Raw genomic sequence first — 10,068 nt, forward strand, 5'->3', positions numbered from 1 at the left:
GGCGCTTGATTGAAAGTCGATCAAGGTTCAATACGATTGAGTCGATATGAACTCATGAATATCCGGATCGAGCATACTCAAGTATCACGATATTTGCACCTTCTCTGAAGTGGCATACCCTGGGCAGAAGAGGGCTCTCTCTGTAAACATCTTGGTGATCTCCGTCACTGACTCAGTCGTCTAATTGAGCCAATCCTATGCCATTCGCTTTCTCTCTCTCTACAAGTGGAACATAATCTCCACTAAACATCTCTAGAAACTGCTCCTAAGTCACTATAGCTCGCTCTGTATGCGAAAAGCTCTGGGTCACAAACTCCTACCAATCCTTCGCACTCCAACAAAGAAGATTCAGCGAAAATTTCACCTTCTAGTCCTCGGGACACGAACACATGTAGAAACATCCCTCCACATTAGATATCCATATCAAAGTGATAATCGGGTCCTTGTCACCCCTGAACTCTGAAGGATTTGCATTACTGAACTCCTAATAAAGCATCGCCCTTCCTATTTGAAGTCCTATAAAGGCGACGACTGCAGTGGCTGCAGCAGCGGAAGCCTGCATGACGGTGGCATAACACCTATCAAACTCCTCAATCAACGCGGTCTTAAATGACCCAAACAACTCCAAAATCGCCTCCCTGATTGCCATTACCACCTTGGTAGCAATGATGACACAAATCTCCTCATCACTCGAACCTGTCCTCTCAGTGCTGCCAGTACCTGATCCTGAACCTCGGATAGCCACCATACTGAAACACACAATGAAAAGGTCAAACATCAAGACACTGTGCTCAACACACTATGCCTCCGCTTACAAGTTCCTTAGTTCCCTTGAGATTCCTTCTGACTCTCAAACAGATCTTGTGCTTTCAGTAATACGAGCCCATACTACCTTCCATACCAATCCATAGTCAACCCAAAACTCATCTCAAGGTCCTAAGTCACTACACTAAACCACCCCTAGGTGTACTAACACCCAGATACTCTTAAGAGTCGCAACTATCTTCCTATTCGCTCCTCCTAGGATTCCCCTCAATCATTCGTATGCATGATTGGTTGCCTTGTGCATAATAGTTGTACATAATGCATGATCAAATAGACTGTCAAATAAATGACTCTACCCTAAGCCCACAACCAGACAAGGACCAATAAATGAGGCTAAGTCAATCATTCTAAGGCTATGTAATCCTAACCGTATACAACTATACAACATACACTTAGCAATTCACATGATCAAATAGCATGTAAAAGGCAATTTCCTAGACCATAAAGCATCATAGAAATCAGGCAATACTATCATACAGTTCCTGAAGGAATCCTTAGCGTATCTACTAGCATGCATTTCTAACAATTCACGTATCAGCAAGTTCAATTTCAACATATATAACAATTGTGGGTATTTTTGGAATCACTTTCCTGTTCGGGCTCTGGATGACTGTACACATCACATCTTCTTGTAAAACTAAGGTTAAGTCAGAGGTCCACGTTACCGACCGCAAGCCCAGGGGAAGACGCAAAAATTCACACTAGGTGTTTCTGGTGCATGAAAAATAGGTAAAAAATCGAAATTTTTTCCACAAAATATAGGAAAAATGGGTGTTATCGGTGCAACACCCGGTACCACTATAGATCCGCCAATATGCAAGCCAACAATCAAACAAGAACATGACAAGAGAACGACCCCATGTCTCTAACCCAACCGTCTTATTAATATTTTATTTTTCAAAAACGTTTTGTGAAAATTCTTGGATCCTAATTTGAGTTTGGATTCACACAAGTGTTCATCCAAATCCATCAACCCGGGCTCTGATACCAACTTGTAACGTCCCATTTTCACAACAAAATTTTCATTTTTAATGAAGGTAAAACTTCACAATTATAGAATCCAAGTTGAGAAAACCGTTTGTTCAAAAATACATTCGTTTAAAAAATCAGAGTAATATAATAAACGCAGTATCTCCATTGCTACTGATGAATATGTAGAGTCATGCCTTCTTCGTCCCACGATCATCAGTGGTACCTGAAAAACATTAAATCCACAACTATAATCCAAAACTTAGTGAGTTCTCACAAAATTCCACACATCCCAATATACATACAATGCATGCACACAAGGGCCCACATCACGAAGACTGGATTGCCCTTGAGCCCACAACATTAGATCCATAAGCTATGATGCTCTAGGGACTCTAGAGGGTCATTATGCTCTAGGGACACAATCCACATCCAATCCTTAGATCCATAAGATAAGATTTTCTACAGACTCTAGAGGGTCATAAAGTTGCCAACTTTATTTCATCCATTCACTCAAATAAAAACCATGAACCAAAAAGGACTAAAGCTACTTAGATCTAAGAGAACAAACCATAAAGGTGGAAGCTTTAATCCTTACAAATGGTCCAAAAGTTGATATCCAAAGATGAGGAAGTTGTTTCTTGCTTGATCTTTGCACCAAATCTCATTTTGCTTCTTTCAAAGAGCATCAAAACTCCCAAAATGATCCAAGAACCACCAAAAGGGATTAGGGTTAGGGTTTCTTAGGTTTGAGAGTGATGGAGGCTGATAATGAACTCTGAATTCGAGTTGATGAAGTTTAAATACGAAGGAAAACCTAAAAGGCCATGGACTTGGGCTACAACCTATGGTCACATCGTGGCACCCGGTTTTCCCAACAAACCATGCTTTTGACTCCTTAATGCCCTAAACTGATCCATTCTGGAAAACGGGTGTTAAAGTAAAAGTATTTAAAAAGAAGAAAAAATAGAATAAAGGTGCAACAAGATGTTCTCGTGCGAGGTAGATACCACACCACCGTACACCTAGTCGGTGTGGTGTTAACCGTCGTACCGCACTGCCATATCCCTATAGTACAGTGTGCGGTAGGGGTACTCCGTCTAGTCTCAAACGATATTTTATTTTTCAATTTTTTTTCTTAAGACTAAAAGTAATAAACCTCAAAAGCTCTCAAAAAGTTTGTACCAAACACGCTTGTAGTTTACAAACTATTGTATCAAAACTAATAAGAAACTCTTTGTTTCTATCCGATGGTGGATTTTCATTTCAATTGTCTATAACTTGGTATTCCGTGTTCAAGATTTAATTGTATATCCTTTAATATATATATATATATATATATATATATATATATATATATATATATATATATATATATATATATTAAGATTTCAATTTTAATTTTAAGATCTTATAAATGAAAATGATCTTGGTAACACTAGGATGAATTAAGATTCAAAATTTAAAGGATATCGTCTAAGATAATAAGATTTTATTATCTTTTGATCTCACCTATTTATGTGTTGTTTACTTTTCTTAATTTTTTTTAGTTTTTTTGTAAAAAAAGGTATGTCTGAGCGCTTATGTCCACGTGTAAACAAATATTAAAGCAAAAAAATATTTATTTTTTAGAAAACTATAGACAAAAAAAATGTCCTTGTGACTTCTTTTTCAAAAGATAAAAAAATATCTTTTTAATTTTGAAAGACATTTAAACTTCTAACAAGGATCTGATGTTTTATTTTTCACATTCACCTCCACCTCCACCACCATCTCTAGCGTCACCGCCACCACAACTACCTCTGTCGTCTCCACCACCACATCCTCCCCCTTTTCCACCACCACCTCCATAGCCACAAAAATATTTGTCGCCATCACCACTGTCACATCTTCCACCACTACTATCACTACCACAACCACCACCACCAACTTCACATCCATCTCCATTTCCACCACCATCGATGTCGCAGTCACCACTGCTGTTTTTTTATCATCATATAGAAATCAATAAGATTAATTGTTGTATGTATATCTATTTTTTTCGTTTAATAGCATCTATGATCAATGTGGTTTAGTATAATTTATGAAACCTGAGACTTTAAAAAACAATCATTTTTTTGCAAAATGCAAACTTTTAGTCCACATCTTCTTCTATAGATGTGAAAAAAGCCTGCCAATATTTTACCTATTAAAAAAAATCACCTTAGTGTTTATTCTATAGTTAAGTGTTTAGTTTTCTAAACCCTAGGAAATTCGTAATTTCTGCTACAAAATCTCATTCATAGCACATGTAAATTATCCATTCAACTTGAAATCGAGCCTCAAAGTTTTGTCTATGCAACTAAAAACCGAGTATTGTGTATCATGTAAAGCCTCAAAGAGTATAAAAACTTCATCAATTCATCTCAAACATAGAAAAACATTACAATATGCATGTTAGTCTATTTGTAATCTCATGTCTTTACTTGTGCGCCGTCATGATAATCTTAATCTTTGTTTTTTTGTTTAAGACGCTTTATTCCTAATTATTGCGGTGTATTAACGGAAAATCTCAGTACAATGTTTTTTTGTGGAAGCTATCTCGTTTTATTAAAATGTCTTCAGTAAAGATGTTGTTTCAAAATATAAAACCCTAAGGATGTCATCATAAATACACAACATATTTTGCAGCGTAGATACCTAACAGTCCTGAACACTATTACATGTGATGCATATAATTTGAGTGGGTCAGGTTGGAAAACCTGGTGAGACACACAAGGTTTTCAATCCTACAATATTATTATGATAATAATCCATAATTAACAAACCTGCAAAACCAACTACTACTAAATAATATAGATATATCCTACAACTTAGATATCTATAAAACATCACACCCATACATACCTATCCTAACCGATTCTCACAAATCCTATTCTCGATTATCAGGAAGAATTAACACACCTGGTGAACCGTTTAGAGAAATTTTTTGATTACACAACTAGGGGATCCCTTGGCTGGTGTAAGTTATAAATGGACTCAAGCCATCAGCGTATTTGATGAATATGGTATCCCATTTCATCTACGTCTGTGGGTTATAAGTCCACACTAGCAACGTAACTCACAAGATTTTCTAGATTGATTAAGTGTTTCCATCTTAATTTGGTAGATGACCACACATACTGTTTCAATTGCATGATCGGATACACCATATATGGTTGTCCAAAGGAATACTATATTGTACTTTGGTATGTAATCTGTATATAAACGCCTGATAGTGTCATAAAATAGAGCTCTACTCTCCGTTCCTATCACACACACCCTTAATATGATGCTACCCAATATCCAAATTTAACTGAACTAAGCATCATTTATAAGTTTTAGTTTAAAACTAGACAAAATTACAATTCATGTAATCAACGTTCAATACCAACTCTGTTTAGAAAACACAATCATAATTTAGTCTGTTTGTGTGTGTGTGTGTGTGTATATATATATATATATATATATACATATACATATACATATATACATATACATATACAAATATACATATATATATATATATATATATATATATATATATATATATATATAACATAGTATCAGGTATTTAATAGACATTAGTCTTTTATTTAACATCCCAAAAACACGATAAAAATTTTCAATTCTAATTTAAAAGTGAGCCCAAATGTGATGTGCAATTGCACGAACCTCCTCACGACGTGACATACATAGCTCACGTCGTGAGTAGGGTTAAAACCCTGAATTTTTAAAACTTGAAAATTGCTCACCTAGGCTGATTGCTACATTTTAAGTAATCATATTTCCCTTAAGTATATTATATATATAATTAACACATATATAACCATATCTGGTTCACATAGTGTTTATATAATATTACCAATTATACAATTAACACATATTCCAAATCATAAATGTTTAATTCACATATAAACTTTCAATAGATGTTTAATATTTATAATAAATACTAGTGTTAAAATTATATTCTTAAAAGCAACTATGCACTCACTTGATTGATGTGGAACACTTGCGGGAAAGTCAGCTCCTTGATTGACACATCAGTTTTCTCTTTTAAACGACCTAAATACAAATATTATTAGGCCACAATATTCGTTCGCATTCATAAAGTTATATTTAATCGTTACCCGATTCTTCAATAATCCCAACGAAAACTTGAAGCTCTAGCTGATAAGGATTGATCAGGTAAGATCACTATGGAGGTAGGATCCATTTGGCAATAAGATGTATTGTTTGGAAATTTTACTATAAACACTTCACGGATCTAGCTTAGACATCACTCCCGTAAGTAGATCGATTAATATAACGATTGATATTACTGATAATTGTATTTATAAGTTCATAATAATGATTACAAATATAAATATAAGTTATACTTAAAGCACAATAAGGTATAACTCAATTTACAAGTTTTCTAGCGAAAAACCAGAACTGCGCGATAAGAGTTTCGAAACCGAAAGCTCTATTTTTTCGGGCTTTCTGATGCTCCACAGCTTCGCTACTAACATGTAAGAATTGCTAAATTTGGGCCTCGAGGTTACATGAAAGTTTTATAGAAAGCGGAAGAGGAAAACGGTTGAAAAATGAACAAAATTCAGAATCTATTTATAGCCAATAACTGACGACGCGTTACACCATGCCAAGGGGTGCGCCATGCCACAACGTGGTGTTCATCCCAGCTTATGCCATGTGTCTTCGTCTCCTTTATCCACATCATACTTCTGTTGAAATAAGGGGGTTGCTGCCTTGCCGTGAGGCACATTCTGAAGCAGCCACGTCACCTCTAGCGGGTTTTTTCCTCTATTTTCGAAAAATCATAACCTTCTCATACTAACTTTATTTTTCGACATTCTTTATATCCCTAATTTTGTGTCAAAGGTTACTGCAACTTTCCTTTAGACTTCGTGTAACACCCGATGTCAGATATTTTCATTTTAATCCTTTATATTTTAAATGCTTTCAAATAAGGCCCTTATGTTGGGCATACTAGGATGGTACGTCGGGTGTAAGTCAGCTTGGAAGTCGTGACGGAGAAGGAGTACGTTGGGCGTACATGTGGGTACGCCAGGCGTACTCATGTAGACCTTAAACCCTAAATTTTTAGGGTTGTGTCCCCTATTTAAGCATCTTAATCCCCTTGGACCTTCTCATGACTAGCCTCCATATCCTCTAAACTCTAAAATCGAAACCATAGCCCTTGTGAGTGATATTTGAAGCTTGAGAGTGATTTTTAAGTATTCTTGGTAGTAAACAAAGATCATTCAAGAGGTGATGTTGCATTCAAGCTTTTGGATCCAAAATCTACATCTCTTTGTTAATCTTTTGAAGGTATAAAGTTCATACCTTGGAGCTTGTTTTGTTAGGTCTTATTTAGACTTGGATTTATGTTCATTTTGTCCAAAAACCTTGATCTTTCTGAGTATGGAATACTCCATAGCATATGAGTTGTCCTTTCAAACATTTTAGGGTGCTTAGAGTTATAAAAATGTTAGCTTGGTCCTTTCCTTTCTTCTATGTATCAGTTATGGAGTTTTTGGTGAAGTGAAATGTTAGGGTTTTAGGATTAAGCTCTCTTTAGCCATTCAAAGGCATAAATTCAGACACTTTATGGATTCAGATACCTTTTAGAGTCAGATCTGGGGTATGGGTAAAGTGTCCTAATGATTAAGACCTTAAAAATGAAGTTTTGGGATCAACCACATATTGTTGATGAAGGTCAAGGGATAGTTTCGTTAATATGTAAGGTTATTATAAGGGCACTTTAGTGTCGAAGATTTTCAAGTCTAGTCCCTTATATTTTTTGTGTGTTTTCTAGTTCCCTATAAATAGGTGTTCGGTACTAGAGTTAGATAAGAACTTTCATGTAATTGTCTAAACACTTTGTACTAATTGAAAGCATAAACGAGCCAAACATATATTATTTAGATCTTGTGTTCATCATTTTCATATCATTCTGATTCTATAACTCATACTCGATTACATATGAACTACATTTGGTATCAGAGCAGGAATCATTCTGCAATGATCTGATTTTCATTCGTGTCAAAAGTATTTTGAGTCTCGTTCTAGATTGAAAAGTTTCCGCACTTTTGATTCTGAAAATCTTCATAGATCTTCAGTAGTGATTCGATTATGCGATTAGGTTGTATAATCGAGTGTTCGATTTGTGATTTCTGACAAATTCATCCATAAATTTTCAAATTCCTGAAGCTTTTCTGAAATTCTGTCCGTACATCAATGGCGAATTTCAACATGAACATAATGACGTCCTATTCTCATTTTCTTGGTTCTTCAACCAAAACTTCTATGCTGATTCCCAAATTCTACGATCAATAGGCTGATCGTATGGAATACTACTTGAACGGTATTGATGAAGAACTCTGGAACTATATTCTCGATGACGTTCGTCCTTCTGCTACTGTTCAGAGCATTGGAACATCTTCAACAAATCAAAATGTCAATGAACAATCTGAGAGATTGTTGAAGAACGAGAAGAAGTGTATGCGTGAATTAAGAGGCGCTCTTCCTCCTGTTGGGTACAATTATTTACGTAGTTATAAAACTGCCAAAGAAATTTGGGATACTTTGAAAGAAAAGTATCAAGGTAGTGAGAAGACCAAAATCAATTCAGTGAAACATTGTCTGGTGGAATTAAGAGATTTTAAACAGAAAGAAGGTGAATCCATTGAACTGTATTATGATCGTGTGAATGAGCTCATATATAAGTGAAATCGATATGGAATCACCAGGTCAACTATGGAGTTTAATCTCACATTTATCATGGGGCTTCGCAAAGAATGGAGAAATGTTAGTCTGATGGTGAAGACTTAACAAAGTTTTGATTATTTCACTTTGAATGATCTTTTCAATTTGTTGAAAACTCATGAAGCCAAAATGAATGAAATAGTTGAAGAGTCGAAAATCAGTATTGGTGGTCCACTGGCTCTTGTATCGAAGATTTCAGGGAGAGAAGCTGAGAAATGAGAATTTTGAGGATGAAGGTCTGATTGTCAATTCAGATGACGAAGCCGTAACATTTTACTCTAACACTCGAGTAAAGAAGTTCTTTAAGAAATCGTTTAATGCAAAGTCAAAAACAACTGATGGAAAAGGAAACTTCGCTACGGAGACTGTGAATGAAGAGAAGAAGATGGAAAAGAAGGATGTTCATGTTGATGAGGAGAAGAAGGAGAAAAAGCTAAAAGGAGACTCATGATTCGACTGCCATTATTGTAATTGAGCAATCACATGGCGAATGATTGTATGCTGAAAAAGAGGGATGAGAAGAAAAGTAAGATCAAAGATGAGGCTTACTATGTCGAAAGACTGGAAGAGATGCATGCAAAAGCGAAAGGTTTATCACTGGTGGCCAAAGGTATGGATGAAGACGAAGGTACATACCAGATTTGGTCATCTGGATCAGATGATGAAGAAGCACGAAATCCTATCCATGGAGCGATGTTCTCTATGCATGAGGATAAAGAAGAAGAGAAAATAACTGGAAAATGCTTTGTTTCGACATCTTCGAACAAATCACCAATGATTTCTTAGGTATGCTCTCTTTTACAATCTTTTAGTATTCCCTCTAGTGCATATGATTCAATACTATCTGAGTTTGATGCAGCAATTACTTATGTTAATGATCTACTTATTTCTACTAGTAATGATGCTAAGAAGTCAAACACACAACTCTTAGAAACTCAGAGGATGTTGGATTCGAAGAAAATAAAAATACAATACTTAGATATGCAAATAACTAATTTGATGTGTGATAGGGATAGACTGGATGTAGATGTTAAAATGTTGTTAAAACAACGAAATATATACTGTAACTCTGCCAAGAGATTGTATGGAAAATTGACAACATTACATCATTCTTCGGATATTAGCAAGGACCAACATATGAAACTTTTTCCCTTTTTGGTATTCGAAAGGGAGAAAATTGACTCTATTTCCTATGATTGTGAACAAACTATTGCTGAATTTCATAGAGTACCAGATAATAGATATGATTATGGTGTTGTTAAAATTGACGAATGTCCGAGTGCTGATGAATTAGTAGATATTGTAAATGATGCTTTGATAAAAAATGAACAAATAAACATTTTGAAAAGAACTGAGAATTCGAAATCCGACTCTCAATCTAACTATGTTGATATCGAAGATTATTCTGATGATATTAGTGAAATTGAGGAGGAGGAAGTTATCGATTGTTCTCAGTTGTATGTCATTCATGTCACATAAATGGCTAAA

This window comes from Lactuca virosa, chromosome 5 (assembly GCF_052849685.1).
Source record: "Lactuca virosa cultivar CGN04683 chromosome 5, Lactuca_virosa_CGN04683_v6, whole genome shotgun sequence".
Classification (NCBI taxonomy): domain Eukaryota; kingdom Viridiplantae; phylum Streptophyta; class Magnoliopsida; order Asterales; family Asteraceae; genus Lactuca; species Lactuca virosa.